This window comes from Drosophila novamexicana, unplaced genomic scaffold, assembly GCF_003285875.2.
Source record: "Drosophila novamexicana strain 15010-1031.04,08,12 unplaced genomic scaffold, DnovRS2.1 tig00000068-arrow-arrow-pilon, whole genome shotgun sequence".
In the NCBI taxonomy this organism is placed as follows: domain Eukaryota; kingdom Metazoa; phylum Arthropoda; class Insecta; order Diptera; family Drosophilidae; genus Drosophila; species Drosophila novamexicana.
The window spans coordinates 345786-368958 of NW_020824770.1; the positions used below are offsets into that span (position 1 = coordinate 345786).

Genomic DNA, 23173 nt, shown 5'->3' on the forward strand with positions numbered 1-23173 from the left:
CATTGAATACAACGAATACATTTCATTATTATTATTATTTTTTGTTGTTGTGATGATTATGCAAATTGCTTAAAATCAGTTGAATTGAGCTTGATGCAATTGCATTGATAGTTAATAGAACTTGACAATAATTAAAATTGCATTTGAAATTCAAATTAAATTTGACTGCAATGAGCCCAAGTGATTTTCAAATTACTTACGAATCGTTTCAAGCGATTTGTTAGCGGTATTTGTGCGTGTGTGCGAGTGGGTGTGTGTGCGTATGTGCGTGTGTGTTTATTGAGCGTAAATCGAATGCAACAATGTCACAATTTTGCATATTTAGCTGATATTGCAGCAGCTATTCCAATTGTCAATTCCAACTGTGCGCATAAATTGTGAAATTAATTGTATTTTCCATATTATGATTTTTAAATTCGTATTTGTGCGCAGCTTGAATGGGGTCAAGTATATATAATATGCAGGCATTGTGTGGGAGCCCATGAATGCATAAATAAAGGAACGACATTTTGCAATAATCGGGCTCACGCCCACAGGAGACCCAAAACAGCCTGAGACAACCTCCCGATATATTCATTTTTTTTTTTTTTTTATTTTTTTTCTTCTGAAATGTGTAAACCATTAAAGACGTTGTCTCCGTTTCCAGCAGCATCAGCTGGCGCGTCTTACAGCTTGTCCAATACCTTGGTTCTATAATCCTTCCGCCTATTTTGACATTTGTCCTTTGCTGCAGGCTCTCAATTTTTAACAGTTCCCCCAAACATTATTTCATATTGAAATACTTTTACATACAGCAGCTGGATTGGCATTGAGAAGCATTTTATAACGCGCTTCGCAATGCTTTAATCATATATGTATACCCTGTACACATCGAAAAAGGTATATTCCTTTTATGCAAATGCATCTAATGGACATCGCCAACTATCTGAAGCTAGAGACTTTATCTTTGTAATCTTAGCTCTTGCATATTAAACTCAAAATAAGTTAATTCTTCTGACATTTCTTCAAAATTCAAATCTATTTACTTTTTTTAACGCTTTAATTCATTGTGCAATATGCAGACAAAATTATTCCGTTTGCTCCAACTACTTAATTTGTTATTATGTATCATGCCTCCAATCAATTGCCAACTATATTTAAGGAATAAGCACACAATTGTTAGCCCAGGCAAATGTTGAAGCGTAGAGTAAATACAGAAGTTATTGAAGAAAACATTTGTTATAGTGAGCGGAGTGTGGGGGCTTAAGAAGGAAGTTTTACTAGAACAGCTGCTGCCTGGAAAGCAGGAGGGTATCATCATATCGGGCACTCACACTCTCTTTCTATCCGTCTTTGTTAATTATTTGTTTGCGTCTCGTTTGTTGCTGTCCTGATTGCTAATCCGGATTGAAGCTGTGCTCTCGTGCCAGTCGTTGGGCGGTGGGCGTGACACACCATTGCGTGCTTTATAAATACAATTAAATAGCCGGCATGCGAAACGAAACGTAACGAAACGAAACGATACGAAGTGAAACAGCGTCAGATTAATTGTGCGCACTGTCAAATTACTCATACGTCCCGTTGCCGCTAAAGGTGCCAGGAGTCCGTAGCATAGTTTGGGCAGAATGCGAATGAATTCGCAGTGAAGGGTTAGCCGTTGCTTAATCGTAAGAATGCTTTATGTTCTCGCCGTTTGTGTCATTTACACAGTTACGGGCCAGGTGGCACGGCGGAAACGGGCGCTCGTAAATTACTCGAATAATGAAAATTACAATATTTACTCTTTAGCAGGTCCCTCGGGCAGTTGCTGCTGCTGTTGCTGCTGCTGCTGCCAGCATTAACACGCACCGAAAGATTCAGAAAACGCTTTCTTTGCAATTTCAACACAAAAATATATGTAAGAGTATCGCTACAATCCTTCCATGGGCACACTTTATGGCGCGTGCTGAAAATCGTAATTTAACCATGGCATATATTAAAAATTCTTAGAAAGAAGGAAAATCAAGCAGCAGTTGCTCAACCTGTGCGCCAAAAGTTCTTTAACGTACATTTTGGGCTCGTTTTTAAAATGCATACGACAGATACGAAAGTTTGCCAGTTTTGGGCACAAAATTCTAATGAGCCCCGCTAAGTATGCCATGTAATATGACAGCATGCGCTGAAAAGTATGCTGCATAATTTTGAAAACCGTGCAAATCATTTGCATTGGCGTTTTACGGGCATTTAGAAGTCACTGGAACCGCCGCACGGACAGTGGACAAGCGTGATTCCAAGCAGTTGTCGCCGCTAAAACTCACAATACATTTAGTGACAAACACACACACACACACACATATATATTGAAACATATATATAATAAATGAGTTTCATTATGTAAGGCGCGTCTTTGCGATTTAATTAAAGCGCAACTAGAGCACGGCGAGCAGATTGGGTTGGCGCAGTCGAAGGGGGCCTGATTGCTGCCATTGCTTCGAAATGTTGTTTTTACGGATTTTGCCAGCGAGGAAAGCTTCATCGATGAATTGTCGCTGGCGCAGTTTGTAGACAGCCATCGTGCACGTAATTTCCGTTTCCGTTTCCGTTTCAGCGAATGCCAGCCGAAGACACGCGACAGCTGTTTGCACATACTTCAGACACACGCACACACACACACACACACACACACATATACACGCACAACCAGTCAGAGCTATGCACTGGTAGAGATTCATCTACGGCTTACACGTGTGTTACTGTGCCATTGACTGCGAATCGGAGCGTGAAGGCCATAACAAGACTGATTATATTGAATCGAAGACTCAATTTTTACAATTGCACACGCCCATCCAGACACATTCTGTGGCTTGCCGAGTGTTATCCTCCATGCGAAAAGAAAAGGGGAAAGCATAGCTGAGGCAACAATGGATACACCCCACAAATATGTTTTATCAAATCACGCGTGTGATGTCATTTATTATAATTCGCATTGATAAGGCGGCGATAGGGCTACAAAAGCCAAATTGAAAAATATAAGCTGCTTCTGCTGTACAAAATACAGGGTATACAAAATAAATACAAAATACAAGCAGGTGTATGCACTTGCACATAGCTCTTCTCTAAATGTTTGCTAGTCAGTTCACATGAAAATAAATAAATTACGCGCTTCTATTTGGGACATCCGACATTAACAATGGGAATTGGCAGCAACTGTTGGCCAAGGGGTTGCAATGCTTACGAACATTTTCAAGAGGCAAACTAGATGAGTTTTGAAGAATTCTATTTTGTAAAATTAGGAGCGTCATCGGAGCACGACGCAGAAATTGCTTGATAAACTTTATAAAATACCAAAACATAAATGAAAGAAGTTGTTGTTTAATAAATTACAATAGGATCTAATCCTAACTCAAAGCAAAATATTAGTTTATTTTTCTGCTGAAGAGAGAGTCAAAAGAATTGCAGCCAAGTCCACGTAAAAAAGAAAACTGCATAGGTAGGACTTGTCTATTAGATGCCAAAAATAGCTTAATCAGTAGAAAAATTCAACTGATGAGCTCCACGAATACCTGAATTCAGCTAGTAAGCAGCTGAATTAACAGCATTGTGCAAAAGCAGCAGCTAAATTTTATGTTAAACAGTTCAAAATAGTTGAAGCAGCGAAGGGAAAAGTCAGAACAAACTAGCTTATATTCCCTGGCCCTGTCCGGTCCAAGTTTCTTGATACAAATTTTGGGCATTTATTAATCATTCATTAATTTCTTATGTAGGGCTTTGAGGTCTGAAATATATGACCGAAAATTCATGACATTCATGCGAAAAGTGTGAATCATGTCTGAAATGCATTTTCTCAGAGATTCTTTGCAATGAGTTTCAGCTCAAAACTTCATCCACCAAATGTTTTCGCTCTTTTTCACCCAGTAGGTATGAATTTAGCGAAAAATGTGACATGCACTTGCACAAGGATCTTTGGAAAATGAATTGAAATCCGATCGGATGTTAAAAAAAAACCATTACATTCCCCTTGCTTAGCCAAATCTCCGTCTTAGCATGCACGTTCAACACATAGGGTAACTACAGTAAGCATTTTAACTTCCTGGCTGCATTCACCAACCAGTTGGTCAGTCGGGATACATTAAATATTAATAAACATATGCATGTATGCACATGCATGCATATGCACGGGGCTGCAGCGAGCTTGCATATTGTGTGGCTGCATAATTTGGCTGAAATAAAGAAGAAGGAAACATAGGCACCGCCAGTGTTAGGCAAGGGTGCTCGAGCTTGGAACTTGAAGCTCCACCAAACAGTATCTAAAACCGAAATCAAAACCATTTCCTTGAATGCAAATGATGTTCCGTTGGCCTCTGCCCGGCCCTAGCTTCCAGGCATCCGATGAGCATGTGTGAGTATTTGCAGTCTATGGATATCCTTGCACATGTGCGCTTATTGGTGGTCCTATTCGTACTGCTGCGTATTTCGATTACCAAACGGATGTCGCGACATTCCACATTCCTTCTTCTCCTCCACATCTTTGGCTGGCGGTGTTCAGTGGTTTACAATTACCAGCAAAGTTAATGGCATGCACATACCCAAAGTGTGTGTTTTCGGTCAGAAATGGGTATATAGACTCAAGCGATCTTTTATATATATATTTCTTGGCATGTATTTAAACTTTTGCCAAACACTATAAAGTATCTTGCGACGCCATAATTAACATATACTCAAACGTATTAAATATTGTTACAAAGGGTATAATGGTTTTAAGTGTATGTTGGTGACAGGAGAAAGCAGTCGATCTAAAAATGTCCTTTCGCCCATTTGTCCGAGTGCGTCTGTATCGGAAACTATAAAAACTACATACTCGCAATATACCCTTTCATACTTTGCATGTTCTTGTTCAGACTAGGCACATCTCGATAGATTGAAGGGCTCCAATTAGAATTAAAGAAAAGAGCTCATCTTTAGAGGTAGAGGTATGCTTGGGCACACACAGCTTTGGGATGCACACACTTTCGTATGTCATATTAAAGCTTTGAAATCTTTATAAAAATCGGACTATAAATGCCTAAGGAAGCAAAGCAGCAGCTGCGTGTGTGTGTGTGTGTGCGTGCATGTAAGGCAGAAGGTGCGAATATGTTTTTAGCTTGACAACTTGACGGGTTTTTCAGGGCATCGTTTAGTCGGGCATTCCCTACTAGAGCACACTGCTTATTGTTTTAATATTTTTTGTTGTTTCTTCAAATGTAATTTCATTAAATCTTGACGCTAATCTGTAGCAGCCACAGTCAAATATGCAAATAAACAATTACAAAAGCAGCAGCAGAAGCAACAACAATAACAACAACAACAATAACAACTTTCAAACGCAGACAATCAACAGTCAGTCGCAGGTGGCAAGGATCCGAAAACCGCAGTCCCAGCCATTGTCATAATTTTCTTAGGCTTAGCACACACGCACACGCACACCCTACCCACGCACAGACACGCACACACACACACACTGGAAGAGACAGAATGAGCTGCCTTAAGATGTTAAGCCCGTTTGGCATTTCTTTAATTTGGGTGGGGTTGGGTGAGGGACGGTGGAGGGTTGACTGCGCGAGGCATCTGCAGCATCATGGCGTGCAAATAAAAGCAACATTTAGAGCAACAACAAGTGTGCACACTCACTACATGCGTAATTACGTAATCACACCGGCAACAACAACAACAGCAACACGCATTGTCATGCCTCGCAGTGGCGTGTTAAGCCCCAGCTCAGCGCTCAGTTCGGGCCCAAGGCAAGGGGGATTCAGTATTTGGTGCGTCGGAACTTGGGCTCACACTTACGTCTATTTGCGGTGGCTCTCAAAACGTGTAATTAAATTTTCCGCCATGACAAAAACTCTGTTTGTTGCGATTAAACGGCAATTGTTGCTGCTGTTGTTGCAATTAAAATAAGGCGAACATACACTAGCCTAAAGTCGCTGCTTCTTAAGGGCAAAGGCCTAGTTAGACATCGATGTTTTGAAGAGCTTGTGCGATCTGAAGACTATCTAGTTGTAGTATAAAGACGAGCTATAAGCCGACTGAGATCTGCTGGGCTGGTCAAAGCTCTTCAAAGTTGGGATAGGATAGGGATATGATGAGTGAACTGGACACAGATCACTAAAGTACAGAAGTTTGATAAGCTACAGCTTCTATTAGGGATCTTAGCGGTCAATACTATGCAGCCTTTGCCTATGCGACCATTGATACTCATATCCCAGCTAAGGGCTGATTTGCCGAAAAGTGTGTAATACGCATGGAAATTGAATGCACATAAAAACCATAAGTTTGACACCTATCGGAAGTAGAACTAAAGATTTTTATGCAAACGCTTTCGACCAACATAACAATCGTTAAGTGCAGCAAAAACTAAAGAAATCAGTCAATCAATCAGTTCGTCAATTAGTCAGTAAATCAGGGGAATCAATCAGTCAGGAAAAACTCTTTTATGGAAATAAATCGAATTGCTTGATTTCTATTTATTATTTTGTACGTCTTTTTGAATGGACACACCCTTTGAAGAAACAGCTTCTCCTAAACTTCGAAAAATGTGTTAAAGCATTAAACATTTCCGATTCTGTGAACTACATGCATATGACATATAGTATATGTGAATTATCGCTGTTTCTGTCCGATTAGAATTATTATTATTTTTAATCGGTTGTAACTTAATACCTTTCTATATTGTTTTCTTATCTAAGAATGGCAAATAACTTTTGTGCTATGCTTTTTAATTAAAGCTCGTATCACATGGCGTATGAGCAACGTCCAAGAAATGGGATGCCTGTGCACGACAAGCCCAGGCAGGATTTGAGAAATGCTTTGCGACTGCTACTGCTACTTTTTATCGCTGCTGCAGCATGCCTGGTTACGCTTTAGCGGTTATTTAAATTAGCGTTTCAGAGCCAGGTAGCGGTATGGCAGCGTTCTGGCCAACATAATTGGCCATTGTCGGTGTCATTGTCATTATCATGACCGTCATTATTGGCGCTGACTGCCTTTGTTCACCTGCCGCCCACTCTTCGCACTCCCACTGCCCACCTACGTCGCTTGATGGCGCACAATCTCATGCATATTTCATCAACTCTCATGGTGACAGCAACAAACAGGAGGAGCAGCAGCAGCAGCAACAATACTGACGCCAACAACCATTACAATGCCAGGCAACAATGGCAGCGTTAAACATCAAATAAAACAAAGAGGTATTTAAAAATTAAATTAAAGTTAAAAGCTCAACAAATAATGAAATGAGCAAAATTTGTTGTGCATGAACAAAAAAAAAAGAAGGAAAGGAAATGTAAGAAGGTTCTAGTCGTAAGTGCTTCACTCTGCAATGCCCTATACTCGATAAACTATATATATAATATAGATAAAACATATTTACTTTGACAGACATATATGTATATATATATTTATAGTTATTTATATAGATATGTTTGAATCGCAGACAATGAAAGAATTTGTCCAGAACTGCCTGGTTAGAAAACAGCACCAGGAAAGAACTTAGTCAAACAAACGCTGCCTACATATATTCCATTTAAGCAAAATATTATTCGCAATAGATGTCATTTTGATGCTCTCTTACAAAAATGCCGTTTTACACCAGATAAGACCGTTTTTTATAAACCAATAACTGAACTTTTAAATCGGATCAGTTGCATAGAGAATAATCGAACCTGAAGCTGAACCGAAACATATTAAAAGAAAATTATTTGGTTCAAATCCAATTTTTTATATATTTTGAAAAAGTATTCCCCAAATTTTGAACTTTTAGTTTCATCGAAAGTACAAATTTGAGAAAATATTTATGGCATATTAATATAATAATATTTTAACCTATAGCCACAAAACTGAAACCTGACTATCTTGGCTTCACTCTTCCGATACATCAAGAACATAAATAAATTCAGTTTAGAGCACGCCAGCTTCGTGTTACATTCATTTGCATAATATTGTTATGCCCAGTTGGCGTATATTAATGGGTGCGTGGTATAAAAATCGTGGTGACAATTCAATTAAAATATTTTTGCATACAATTTCATGGCCTGCCAAAAGCCACTCGAGCAGCCGCAAATTGAAAATCCCGCCCAGCGACCCGTAGGGCGCACGCCAGGGGCTAGGAGCAAGGGCATTGTACATCTGTATATGTACATCTATGTATGTGTGTCACAACCCACAGACATCCGTGCGTATGATGGCCATGGTTAAATGACCATTCAGTATAAATGTGTGTGCATATATATTGTGTCTGTGTGTGAGTAGTAACTCGAATGTACAAGCGTTGCGGATGTAAACTATTCATTTGTGGTACTGAAATTTCAGTAAAAGTTGAAAGTGATTTCCATCAAGTCAATTGTTGTCCGATAGAATTTTCCATATTCACTGTCACGTTTGGAAAAATGGGTGGAAGAACGCTTGGCCTGGATCAAGTCGGTTAAATATATTGGGTTTTAAATACAACTAATTAGATAGTTCTAGTTATATTTTATGATGCACTCACCTGTAAATGAACACGTACGAATCCTTGATCGACATCTACCAGTTGGCGAAAGACTTTTAAAAAACTTTTATATCAACACTTTCCTTTAAGGCAGAAAAAAGTTATTGCTTATTAGATTAAAAATACAACCTGCTTGATAAAAAATAGGTGAGTATACTTTGAAGTACATCGCTTTTAAATTTACAGCGCTGCTTGAATTTAACTTTGCTTAAATTTGCTACATTCAAGCATGCATACACACATACATACATACATACATACATACATGCATACATACATACATACATACATACATACATACATACATACATACATACATACATACATACATACATACATACATGCATACATACATACATACATACATACATACATACATACATACATACATACATACATACATACATACATACATACATACACACATACACACATACATACATACATACATACATGCATACATACATACATGCATACATACATACATACATACATACATACATACATACATACATACATACATACATACATACATACATACATACATACATACATACATACATACATACAATCATACATACATACATACATACATACATACAATCATACATACATACAAACATTGCCAGATATAGAAACACATACCTTTATATGGACACAACACTTTTTAACAAAAAAAAAATGAAAAAATATATAGTCAAAGCAAGGAAACCTGCGACGCTTACTTCAATTTATGAGAATCGACGAGGAAGGCACCACTTTAAAGTACGTTGCTTTTAATGAATTTGACTTAACTGCTTTGAATTTAACTTTGCTTCATTTCCTTCATTCATGTCTACACGCACACACACACACACAAACACAAATACATACACACATATAAAAATGCATACATATATATATATATATATACTACATATAAACATGTGTACATACATATTAACAGCGTGTACTCCCTGCCATGCCCCTGGCAAGTTGTATGCTTAAAAAATGGTGTAAAATCAATCGAATTAAAAACCAAAAGTTGGAATCAACTGCTTACACCCATTTAGTCTTGTGGTGCAAGCCTTGAAGCCGAAAAATAAAATTTCTTTTAATAAAATGAGTTTAAGGCCAATCGAGTGGTAAATAAGAATGTTGAGCACTCTTCTTCAAATTGGCATGGGTGGAATTTGATTGGAATGGAAAATAAGTTTGAGTCCGTCCGAACGGAAGTCAGAGCTTCGCCCAATCAACTTTTGAACCGAGTTTATCATCGAATAGGCACGGACTGCGGGAAAAGCGTGAAACACATGTCAGATGAATTTTCACATAGATCTTTAAAAATGATCTTGAAACCGATCGAAAGCTAAACAAATAACTTTCTTACAACCGTTTTCCGCCAATTTACCACAGTTGGTCGAAACGCTGAAACAAGTGTGACCCCACATTCATCAAGAAAGGACGGATTTTCGGAAAAGTGTGAAAAAGTTTCATACTACCGTTTTCGCGATTTTTTCGAGCAGAATTTAAAAAAAACCCCGTCTTAAAGTGCACCTCCATCACATTAGGGAACTTCAGCTGTCCAGCTCTTACTGTTTGGGATGTGCGTTGATCCTCAATCAGTCAGTCAATCAGTCAATCAGTCGGTGAAACGGTTTTGTATATAGAGATTGTCTGATGTTTCGGTTAACAGTTTAAAGCAATTCCAAAACTTAAAATCTTCGAAAGTGAAGAGTGAATAAATTTGGAATAAAGCCTATTGAGATCTGCTCTAGAGATCGATCGGGGAAGTCGCAAAGTCTGCTATTTATAATTTAAATTTAAAGGACTATGAAATAGTATTAAGCAGTCGCTTGCACCCAACTGCAATATTTTTACTACTTTTTTTGTCGCTTTTAGTTGTAAAATAATAACAATAAAAGAAGGACGTGCGTATTTTTGTGCAAGACTCTCACGAATTGTCCACACGGCAGCCGTGTGTTTCGTGCGGTTCGTAATGTTCGCATTTGGTTTTTTTTTGTTTTTATTTTCAGATGTTGTTCTGTTTCTGTTTCTGTTCTGTGTCCAGCTAACTGGGCCTGGTTGCCCCCACTCGAGGCCATGTCGACTGTCACTGAATGTGCAACGGCAACGGCAACAACCGCAACAACGATAACAGCAGCAACAACAAGAACAATAGGAACAACAACTGTATTTGCAACAACAATTTGCGGTTTCTGACAGTCCGTCAGACATAGTTGATAAACTGTTCGCCTAGTGTTTGGTTATTGTCGCCGTTGTTGTTATTGTTCCTAATGTCGCTGTTGTTGCTGTTGTTGCCATTGTTGCTATTGTTAGCTGCCTGCCACGTTTGCTCTTGCAACATATTTGAGCTGGCGGCTTGTCATTTCAACCACTGTGGCACAACATACCTGACAGCCGATGGGCTTTACAATGCTATAAGTACGTGTACGCACTCTTGTTAATGCTATTTGAAGCACACCGCCTAATTCATCAGATATTGCGTTATTAGAATATGCCTTAAAGGCCAGTTAAATTGCTTTAACATCGGCGTTTAATGTCCGATCATTCAGAAAACACAAGTGTATTTGTTCTTTTGTGTGGCGATCGGAGGAGGGTATATCTAAAAATTAAAATATTTTGGACCTGTGTATACTTATGAAAGTCTACAAGCTAAATCTTCGTAACTAGTTCGGCGGACAGACCAATGGACATGATAAGGTCGGTAATATGGTGCATTTATCATCAATACATCTCTGTGCCGACTAGTCTTACATCTGAAAATCCGTTGCGGGTCCTCTATTTGATTACAGGATATTCTGTCTCCAGTATAGTCTTTGGAATATAAAATTGATGGGGCTTCTGAACATGGCCAGCTCGGGGCAATATGAATCTCCCAAATACCAAGAAAGAAAACACATTACAGGATATTATATTTTAAGTCTTCTAATCCTCGCATTAAATATCTATTCTTCACCAGTTTGCAAGATACTCTTTCCTCTTGTACTCCCGTCGATCGATTGCGCGGAAGGTAGTAAGGAGTTGCACCGGGATTCACCAGATTGAAAAAAAATTTTCCACCTGCATGAGCGAAAACTGGGTGAATACCTGGAATAGATAATTTTCAACTTAAGCGCCTGAAAAAGATTGAAAAAACATCTAAAAAAAAACACAAATAAAAAAATAAATTGAGTAAACAAGGCAAACAGAGAGAAAGGCTGAGATGAATTAGCAGCTGTCTAATTCACACGCACAGACGGAAAATGAGTGAAAACCCAACATTTGCAGTGAAACATTTGGCTAGGAAAATGCTACTTTATACTACTTTATAGCAGCCAGAATTTATGCAGTCTCAAGGCTACAACTTCTGTTGATCCTGAGAATGACTTGGGTGTGGAATATATATATATAATATATATATATATATATATATATATATATATATATATATATATATATATATATATATATATATATATATATATATTTATATACATACATATATATACATTTACATACTGTAAGAATGTAGTCTAGCTTATTTTTTACATAGTCAAATACCTTTTCTACTAACGAATGGAAGTCTTTGGCAGAGGTGCAAATGCCTCGTCCAGGCTATTGTTGGCAGCATAATCAATGCATTGTGTATGCATTCATGTGTGTGGTTGATAAAGCTCAGTTGTCAGGTTGTAAAAGCATTTTGTAAGTCACAGTCGGTGCTCCGACACGCGCCACAGGACACCTGATGAAGCAAGCTTCTTATTTGTATACCCTGAACGCATTAAATGTGTTTAAAAAGAGGGTATAATGAGTTTGTGCAAATGTATGTAACAGCCCGTGTGCGTCTGCCCGTTCGTCCGTCAATCGCGGAAACTATAAAAAATTCTAAGGCTTCTAATATGAAATATACATTCTCTTAAGCCCTGCGCAAAACAACTTTATCAATTTTTGTCGACAAGTTTTTAATGTATCGAAAATTATCGATTTTAAGATCTTTTAATACCAAGTGTTGTATTGCTTACAGATATTGGGAATATTTTACTTTTTGGATCCCCCCACATTGATCCTTGAATTGAAAAATGAGTTAATTGTTAGTGATAGAAGCTTGTTATGTTTAATTTGCCCTTACGATTTGTTGAAGCTCGAATAATAAAGATCGAAGCTCGTCAAGAGTGCATTTCCAATAGGTAAGGTAAGAAGAAGCATGTGTGTGTATAGAATGAAGCTATAATATTTTGTAAAGGCAGCTCGGCGCTGGGTTCAGGGTATCTACCAGTCATGCAGTCCGGACTCGAGCACTTTTAGTTGATAGTCGCATTCGGGCTGGACTGTTCATGCAACTAGTTGCGATTGGATTGCATTGGATTCGGTATGTTTTGCGGGCCTCAATTGTGCGGCACGTATTTCACGCCTTCCTGTTATACATTTTTGAAACGCACAATATCAAAATTTAGTCGTGCTCTGCGCGTAGTATGTGTGTCTATTTCTGGCATGCAGCATTGCATTTTAATAGTTTCGGGCTGCATTCGAACATGGCCCAAAACTGACTTTCGGATACAATTTGATGGAGCCGCACAGGTGTGGTAGCTGGGGGGGAGGCGGCTGCCTACAGTATAAACAATGCGAGTGGCCGCCGCAGTGTATATTTGATTATTTTTGTTGCGGCCACTGTCATTGTTGTTTTAATAGCCGTAAGCCATGTTCTGTGGCCAGACACACACCCCTGTCTCTGGGTCCTTTAATTATGGATCGACCTGCCCCGCAGTAGCAGCTGTCGAACCCCAATCTCACACTGCCCCGCCGCCCGACAGAACAGGACATGTACCTGACGCCTGCATTAGTAGGTCCATATTTGGGACAATTAATTTTGTAGGAACTTTTGATTACACTATTTCAGCCGAATGTCTGCATAATGAACTCCATTCGAAAATAATCGAAATGCGCAAAACGGAAAACAAAAAATATGACCAAAAAAAACACAACAACGTTTGATTGAAAGCCTTGAAATTGCTGCACCAGAGGCCCAGTTCTCGGCGTGGCGAGTCGTGCCTGCCTTGCATTACAAATGGGCATATAATTTGATCTGAAAATTTAATTTGTATTCTGTTTCTCATTCGAGCCAAATTACAATGCATTCAGATTTTATGTCCGAACGGTTGTTTTTTGTTTTTGCATAATGTGCAATGCGAGAGCTGTTTATTTTGCTGGCCTTAAAGTTAATATACTAGGAGAGGTCTAAAGCACTTTGAATATGATATTTCAAGAATTATTTCCTTCAAGTTCTAGAGATTACTTTTGTCACCATTTCCATTTTACGTAGAAAGTCCTAATTCGTTGAATTTATATTTCCATCCAATTGACTGGATTTGACACATCTTCACAGGTTTCTGCTGTCGCTCGATTTATATACAAAAAAAAAAAAAGGAACACACACATTATTATCGACATGGTTCGTGATTTCGTGATCCATGAAAGACGTTTTTCTTATTAAATAAAGCGCGCTAAAAGCTTTTTTCCTCTATTTTCCACTCAGTGGGGTGGATTTAGCTAAAAGTGAAAGCATGTCTTGAATGAATTTTTACGTAGATATTGGAAAAATAGTTAGAAAATCGGATGTAAGGTAGATTCGGTGGCCTTGAATCCGATAGAGAGAGAGTTTTCCCACGTATTTTCTGTCCTTGATGGTGGGACTTTCCAAAATATATATGTATATTTCTAAGCTATAACCTCGCCAATAAGTCTAAAGATTACACAAAAGTAAAACACTCGCCCATAGAACCTCGGAAAATTGTGAAAGCCAACTCTAGACGAATCAAACCATTTAGTAAGAAGTCCTAAAGGGATTGGTGGATATGCAGGGAACAAAGCCAAGCATGCTCAAACCAGCATTGGCTTGATATATATATATCTAAAAATTATATTTCCCTTGAATTCAAACAATTCGTGTGATATTTGGAAGTGCAACCAGCTGCAGGGAGTGGAGCAGCTTCGGCAGCAACAAGCAGTTTCGTAGCGGGAAAGATGAATTTCCTTTGACAGCTCTGGATTCTGACATTTCAAGCATATTTCATTAATCAAGAGTCCTTGTTGCAGGCAATGCCACACAAAAGCAAGACTTGATCGACTCGGAAATAACCTGTACAGAGCTCGCAATAAAATGCCAAAGCTGAAATACCATTGAGGTTAGCTGGCTTTTAGCCTTGCAGATGAGCGAGGTGAATTCTAAAGCTAGTCAATGCTGAGTTTGGTAAAGATATCTTGAAAATTAGAGAATTTGTATGATATATTAGTTCAATATATCTTGAAAAGAACTTATATTATATATTAGTCGAAGCTGTTTTCCACACGTGCGGATGGAATTATCCAAAAATCTCCGCCTTATCGTGAATTTACATGACTTACTTGTAAAGTAGCTACAGTAAAACTGTCATGAGCTTTGTGTCGATAGTTAATCTATATATATAGTTTGCTTTGACTGATTGATTGATTGGCGGATTATATATATGTATATAAGCTGAATTTAAGGATAGGTATGCAACATGTATTTAATGAATTCTTCCAAAGATCCTTGAAAATGAGCTTGAAGCGTATTACATCAATCAATGCTTTCCACATATTTTTCCATACCTGCGAGTGGAATTATTAAAAACCGCTTTAAGTGAATTACTTGTAAATTGCGTGCATTAAAAAGTCAGACTTCCAGCTCTTATGAATTGGGCTGTGCGTCATCAATCAATCAAGCAGTCAGTCAATCAGTCAGCTGGCCAGTCTTGTATACATATGATTTAACGCACCTTTTCTTTAAAGTTTATTATACCCTATTGCCCGATTTTGTTGTCTTTAGGGCATAATTACTCGATGGTAAGTATTCGTTCTCGAGTGACCAATCGAGTACAAGGGTATGTCGGAGTCCTTTGTCAGGCTAGCAATTGTGTCTGTGCGCGTGTGTGTGTGTGTGTGTGTGTGTGTGTGTGTGAGCGCATGTGTGTGTGTGTGTGTGCTCTGATTGGAGCCGAGTTGTATGGCTGCAATGCAAGTTAGTAAAGTATCTTGTGGATTAATTAATAATTTTTGCACACAAGCGTTTATTAAGCTGCAGCCCGACGCAAAATGCCCTTAATTGAGCAGGTGTGTGTGCATGCAAGTGTGTGTGTGGGTAGAAACGTTGCTAAGTTGCTATTTAATGAAGCTGGCATGCAATATGCATCGTTGCCGCCATTGTGATTGTTGCTGTTGATTGCTATTATTATTGTTTTGCTGCCCCTTCGATTGTCCCTAATCACACTCGGAGGCATTCTAAATATAATCTAGCGGGGGAAACACACTCGAATATTTAATGTGACATAAATGTACTGGAAACAGCATAAGGATGGTGAATGGCACTGTTTAGGGGGTGGGGCGGGAGTCGGGAGGCGGATGAGCTTTGTAAAAGTGCGAGAGCCAAGCACAAGCCAAATCCCTATTGAAACGAGCAACAGCTGCTGCTGCTTCTGCCGCTGCAGCATGTGACAACCTTTGACCGTTGTTGTTGTTGCAACTCGCTGTTCTTGGTTGTTGTTGTTGTTGTTGTTGCTGTTGTCCAAACTACAATCGAGCCAACGTTGCGGCTGCTGCTGCTGCTGTTGCAAAAAGCATTCGCTTTTTCCGCCCATCTTCCATTTTTTTTTCTTGTTGCACAATGCGGCTTGTGGCTGGTGGCGTCTCAGTTGCTTCAGCTGCTCAGTTGCCTGGGAGACTGGGCTCTGTTCTGGTCCTAGCCTTGGCAACGGACCGAGCCGGAAAAGCGTCGGGCAAGCAGCCCTGCGTGGAAACTGCAATGCCAGCCAAAGTTCAATTGCTGTAATGCTTTTGTTACCCTGTACATAAAGCGTCAAAGTGTATATTGTGCGGCCCCTGCAGCTGGGGGCGTGGCACACACACACATGTCACACTCGGACTTTTGCCGAGCTATTAGCTTGCGACCCTTTGGCATTAGAACATTGCGCAGTCGGTCATTCAGACTCCGATTTGACTTATTTGGAGCTAGTTTCTGTCAGATAATCCCTTTTTTATATCTCTCCTGCCCGCCCCATGCTTTAGTTCGGCTCATGTGCCTGCTCCTCGCCCTGTTCCATTCATTAAGACAGAATTGAATTTGTACAGCAGAAATTCTTATTAAATGTTCTTCGGTTGCCATCGTATTCCCTTTGACTCCAGATGAATAATCGGCCCCCTTTGAACGGAGAATTGTATGAAATAGTCATTTAATCGTTCCATTAACACGTTATCAGACTCCTCCAAAATGCCCATTCGTGAGGATTTCCATTAGCCTTACAGGTTATTCGGTTCGGCTTCCAATTTGAGAAAACTATAAAAAATGTAAATAATCCAAATCGAATCTATGTAAGAAATAACCAACAAAGACTCTGATTGACTCGGACCTTGGTTTTATTTTATATCAAACTATAATTAGCAGCCATCTGCAGTATCTGCCCGTCAAATAAGCAGATTTATGAGGGTAATGGTTTTTTTCTTGATAAAATATCCTGTTTTCCCAAAGCGGGTTGTATATCGATATCGATTGGGGATATTCACATTAAAACTGGAAGAATATAGGTTTTAATATTTCCCAAAAAACAGATCAAAGACGATTTGATTTTTGAATACATTTCCCCATTCTTATATCCTTATGGGATTAATATTGGGATAAATATTGATATCCATATCTTGGAAAATTCAAATAAATAAAAATTTCCCTTATCAATACCTTTCCTTTATATGTGTATGTATTAACTAAAATTCAAGGTACATGGTAAAATATCATCAAAAACGTTATATTATAAATGCTTGCATCCATTTAAATTGAACGTACAGGGCATCCCTCGGTCGTTTTGCTTGCGAAATAGAAATCCCACTTGAAAAGATCTCATTTGAAACATGGCTCAAAGGCAAATCTGCAGTTGGGATTTTCGCTTCGTTTGCATTTGAGTTAAATGGTGCGATTCTGAGAACATTTTTTGATATGCCTCACCAAGGCAGTAGCAGATATTCTCATCCTCATCCTCTCACAATCGAGTTCGTGCTCGATCTTGGACGTCGCAACAACTTTCTTGGCCGTAAGACAGCGGAAGTCCTACGCACTACGAACGGAAATGAGCCACAAGGCTGCCAAACATGGAGTCCGAAACGTATTGAAAGCACTCAAATCGAGTCCACTCACGCTCGCAGTTGCATTTCTGCTCATTTAAACGCTCAAATGCTGCTGTTGCTCGCTCTCATTGGCGCTGCGCTTGCATAGCAAGAATACGGGGAAATTTTATGTGCTCAAGCGCCAACACAGCGACACGTAGCCAAAAATATAACAGCATCAAATAGCTCAAAAGGCATCGCGTGCAGCGCTCGGCTTTGAGTTCGGGCGCCGCTCGTGCCTCGGCTCGGCGATGCTGTGCTCGTGGCTCGCGCCTGACGACGACTCCGGGCTATGGCCGCCACTGACTGAGTCATTGTGTCAACGCAGGCAACCGATGCGGACGCGACAAGCGGTACATTTCGCTCTGTCGTGCAGCAGCTGCGCGGCCACAGCCTTAGTAAGCGTCGAGTTCGCCACGTGTACGGACACGAAAAAGCACGTAGCGCGCGGCGTGTCGGAATTGCGTGCGTTTCTTTTGAGTCGTTTGAGAGAATGTCGCGTGTGCGAGACGAAATCAAAAGTGCGACAAAGTAAAATACAGTCAAAATAACTAAATATTATAAATTATTTTATTATTTTCATATTTTTTTTTATGTTTGTGTCTATGCTGTGTCATGTATTGAGAGAAATATGCAAGTGTGTGTCACTGTCGGCGACTCAATGCCGTTAGCCGGCAACTGAGTGCGCGCCAAAAAAGTGCAAATCGAATTTAAAATAGCGCACATGTTCGCCACGTCAATAAGAACAGCAACAACAAAAACAACAACAACTATTAACAACTACAACAGACAACAACAAGAAGCAGAAGGAGAGCCTCTGCAAGGCAAATACAGTTAGAAATTGGCCAAAGCAAACGGCAAAGACAAAAGCCATTTGAATACAGTGAAGCACCGTTAAAAACACCAAGTGCATGCGTGCATGTGTTTATATACATGTATGTATAACGAATATTAATTTACTTAAGTATGTTGATTTTAGTATAGAATTTTATTTCTATAAATTTAAGTTGAGATTATTTTTTGGTGATTTCCTTATTGGAATTTTGTAGTTTTCTAAGAATTTGAATATCCGATCGAACACAGAAATGTGCCTTTGAAGGAAATTTTGATATTTTTTAAACAAAATAAATTACATTTTTATTACTAATCTACTTTTGAAATACTTGTGGAAAAGGGTATTTAATCTTCGGCCCGACTACTTATGCTGCCTACTTAATAGTTATATATGTATATATTTTATGCTGAAGTTTTTGGCAGCTATTGTGACTGCACTCAAATGGAAGTCCCACACAAACACACACACACACACACACACACACACACATACGTACTTAAACAATATAAAAAGCTCTGTCGTATATACATACATGCATACGCCAATACATGCATACACACACATATTCATAAATATATGTACAACTTGAGCCACTTAGCGAATTGGCAGACATATTTTTAGCCATAGCCCAAAAGTAAAAAGCAAACGCAGCCAAAAGACGACCACAACAAGAGCAACAAAAACAGCTGAGCATAGAGAGGACAGCAGCTGAAGAGGTATAGGAAGAGGTAGAGGTAGAGGTAGAGGTAGAAGCAGCGGACGCTGCTGCCGCTGCCGCTGCCTCTGCCGCCGCCCACTGAGCATAAAAATTCATTAATAAAAACAACAGCAAAAATTAAACAGATGCCATCAACTTCTGCTGCTGCCCGCTCGCGCGTCCCTCTCACCCTCACTTCGCCGCTTAACTACACACATTCTTCTTCCTTCTTCTGCTTTTCCTGTTCCACTTCCCTTTGCAGAAAACAACAAGGCACAAGGCAGCGCAGCACAGCTGCTCTCACAAAAATTATGTTGCTGCATGTATTTGTGTGTGCGTCGGTGTGCTTGTGTACATTTGTTATTGTTATTATTTGTTTGCTTGTTGTTGTTGTTGCTGCTCATGCCAATAAGAACAGGCAACAACAAATTGCAACAACATATTGATAACGGCAACTTTGACGAAGGTTTCGTTCTGCCCAGTCTACTGCCGTTCTTCTCGCACACGCTCTATTCCCCATATTTGCCGCATTTTCTTTTCGCCGCAAACTTTGCATTATGGACGTGTACAATTTTGCGTGTTGTTGTCTCGTCTGCCGAATGTAGCTCAAGGCTAACACGCACAGCGCTGCGTCGTCTCATGTCTCATGTCGCATGTTGTTTTCATTTGCCTTTATACCCTGCAGCCGCGAAAGGGAAACATATGGCATGCGCAACGAGCACTGAATACAAAACTCCATAAGCTTCAAATTGATAAATATCCCAATATTAATCCCAGTCAGCGATCGGTTTAAAATTGAGTGGTGAAAAACTAGCTCCACAAGCAGTTCCCAAATAAGAATTGTCTCACTTTGTGTTTCTTCTTTCATCTTAATAATAATAATGGGAATAAATTCAAATCTAGCAGATTCGAATAGACAAAAATGTGATCAAGGCGAATAATCGATTCAGAAAAAAGGGATATTTATATAAAACTTCTTTAGTTTAGATTCAAATTAGATATACAAAATATAGATTTTGATTCTAATATAATATATGCTTGCATAAAGGTTATAAAAAGTTGTTAAAGCCAAGCTGAGCCTCATGCGTTTATTTAAGAGTACTCGGAATATAGTTACAGTTCGCAGCCGCCATTTTGTATTTTCGTGCTTCACCGCTAGAACTTTTTACGCTTTGAAAAACAGTTTTAGTTTTCCTCATCTTTTTTTTTTACCGATTACGCTGGTAATTTTATTGCGCTGAAGTCCAACGCAAAGCAACTTGGGCCAAAATTGGCCAGCTGAAATATTTGCAGCTATTTATGTAAATTCTTGACCTACATTGGCCAAAAACTACGCAAGAAAAGTGAACAGAAATGATAAAATCACAAAATTGGGTTGGGTTGGACATGCAGATACTTGTAATACAATGCAAATGTTTGGACAAAGGCAAACTAAAATAATAAATATCAAGTTTGCAACAAGTTTGTAAAGCAAATCAACAAGAATTTGGGCGTCAAAATTGATTACAATGCCTCAGGGCAACGACAGGGGGTCAGGGGGAAACTGCTAATAGTTGGCTCTTTAATACCCGATTGTTAACGGTAGATTAGGCCGTGTTTCATATTAAAATAGGCCAAGGGATGCACCTTAATGAGCTGCATTTCGAATGATTTAATTGAGTCCATGCTTGTGTCTAATGAACTGTTGATTTATTCGATTGCATTGTATTCGATTTTGCTTGAATCGATTGTAAATCAGTTCATACAATACGTTTTCTTTTAACCGAAATTTGAACGTCAAGTCCTTAAATTTGAACGTTATTTTCTTAAGGAGATGGCATTCCTTCGATATTTTGTATGCCGTATAGTCGGGGTGTCAAGAGATTGCTTTAAGGCAAATTTAATTATCGATAAAAATATATATATATATATACATAAGAACTCTTGTCAAGAGAGAGCCCGACTAGGGAATACCCTGGCCCTTCTTCTACCAATACCAACGGCAGGCAAATGAATGTGTTTATACTAAGTGTTAAGAGATTGATTTCTATCGATTACTTGCAAACGGGCCAAGCTATCGAATATCGGAATTCAACTCGTACTGCGCGGGCATTCAAATTTCAGTCTCATACGGGCGGACGGACAGATGTACATGGATAGATCGTCTCGGCTACTGATGCTTCCTCCTGCCTGCTACATACTTTTGCACAAAACATTATACCCTAATAAAAATTAATATTTATTATGGTATATGAACAAATTAACAAATATACGATAAATATTAAATATAGTAATGTTATTTATTATAGTACATAAACAAATATACAAATCTACAAATTAAAAGAAAAATATTATTGAATTTCCCGACCAACAACTGCCGCAAATTGAAAGAATCGTTTTCTTATTTTGCCTAACAGACAAAATACTCTTTAAAAAATGCACCTAGAAAGAGAGAGAGAAAGGGTGAGAGAGTGAGAGAGTGAGAGAGTGAGAGAGCGAGAGAGCGAGAGAGCGAGAGAGCGAGAGAGGGAGAGACAGGAGATATCGAGCGTGGTTATCAGACTTGTGACCATGCATATTCTGGCATGAGTTCGTTCTTCTTCTTATACAAATTACAATCTCTGCCCAGTTGTGCATTTGCAGAGCACATCTTCGGTTTGTTGTGCCCCAATTTTGCAATTGCCACAGATATGAAAACCGCTGCAAAGTGGCAAAGATAAAAATACGCACACACATTTCGTATCTGCTAGGTATACAGATGTAGATGTGCGCCTGTATGTGTGTGAGTGCGTGTGTGTGTGTGTGTGTAAGACAGCAATTTCATTTCATTATTACGCAAAAGCAAAATAATATGAAAAGAACCTAAAGAAAAACCAGAAGACACACAAATAAAAGAAGAAGACTCTTTTTGGCTAAAAAGTGAAAGCTTTTGAATTTTGCCCAGCCGCAGGTCCGCTCGCCCCCTCGCCGCGCTCCGCCACGCGGTTCATCTCGGCTGCTCTCAGCTCTTGATGCGTTGATTTCTTGTTCCCGTTTTTACTTATGGAAATTTCATTTTGGTTTTCCGTTTTCATGCAACGCAGCAAAAATACATGTTTTTTTTTACCGGCATTCCTTATTTTCTTCTATTTTTTTTTGGTACTTTTTGGTAAGTTTTCCACTTTTTGCTTTTCTTTCTGATTTTTTTTTTTTTTATTGTAACGAAAGCGTTTAAAAAGCCGCCAGCAACTCGAACGATAATCACCAAAAATCCAAACAGACGAGAGTGCAACTGGGTGGGGGGAGTGGTCACAAAGAAAATGAATCCTTTGTGAGCCGCAACTACCCGCCTTCATTCCCACTTCCATTCCCGTTCTCGTCTCCGTTTCCATTCTCATTTCCATAGCAATTTTCATTCTCATTCAGTTTGCAATTTGTTAAGTCGTCTGGTAAATTTATGACATTTATTGAAATCCTTTTGTGTTCGTTCATTTAAGTTGCACCACTTCTGGCCCGCCGTTGCAGTACCCTTCGCCCTCTCCGGCACGCCCACCAACCACCTCGGCAGCGGCTCATTGAAGCATTTCGACGTAGTCGCAATTAGTTTTATATGCCGCGGCAATTTCTCTGCACTTTTGCGCAATGCCTCAAACAGCTTTTGGCCACACAAAACCGCAAACGAAGGAACCTGTTGAACATATGAAAGGAACTTGCCTCCACTTTGTCTCTTGCCATGCGAGAACTGCTCTCAAAGATCTTTGTCCTGCTCAAAGACACATTATTTTGATTGCAAAATCAAATCAAACAATATTTTTAATATTTGGCACCTGTAAGGCTTAATTTTTTTAGCAAGAAAATCAGAAAAATGTTCCCTTCGACTCTAGACGCAACATAAATTATATATTGTGTTTTGTATGATAATGACAATAAAAATGATGATGACAATAAAAATGATGATGACAATAAAAATGAAAATGACAATATAAATGATAATGACAATAAAAATGATAATGATAACGATAATGATAATGATAATGATAATGATAATGAT

The 23173-nt window shown here is 39.0% G+C and overlaps 1 protein-coding gene across 1 annotated transcript in view; it reads left to right on the forward strand.

The window, feature by feature from the left end:
* The first annotated feature begins 18350 nt into the window (after window positions 1-18350).
* The window catches only part of LOC115771344, an 85953-nt gene continuing 81130 nt past the window's right edge, over window positions 18351-23173 (forward strand). Inside the window, exon 1 of the mRNA XM_030717015.1 lies at window positions 18351-18567. The gene's annotated coding sequence lies outside the window, so the exon portion shown is untranslated. The remainder of the gene's footprint in view (window positions 18568-23173) is intronic.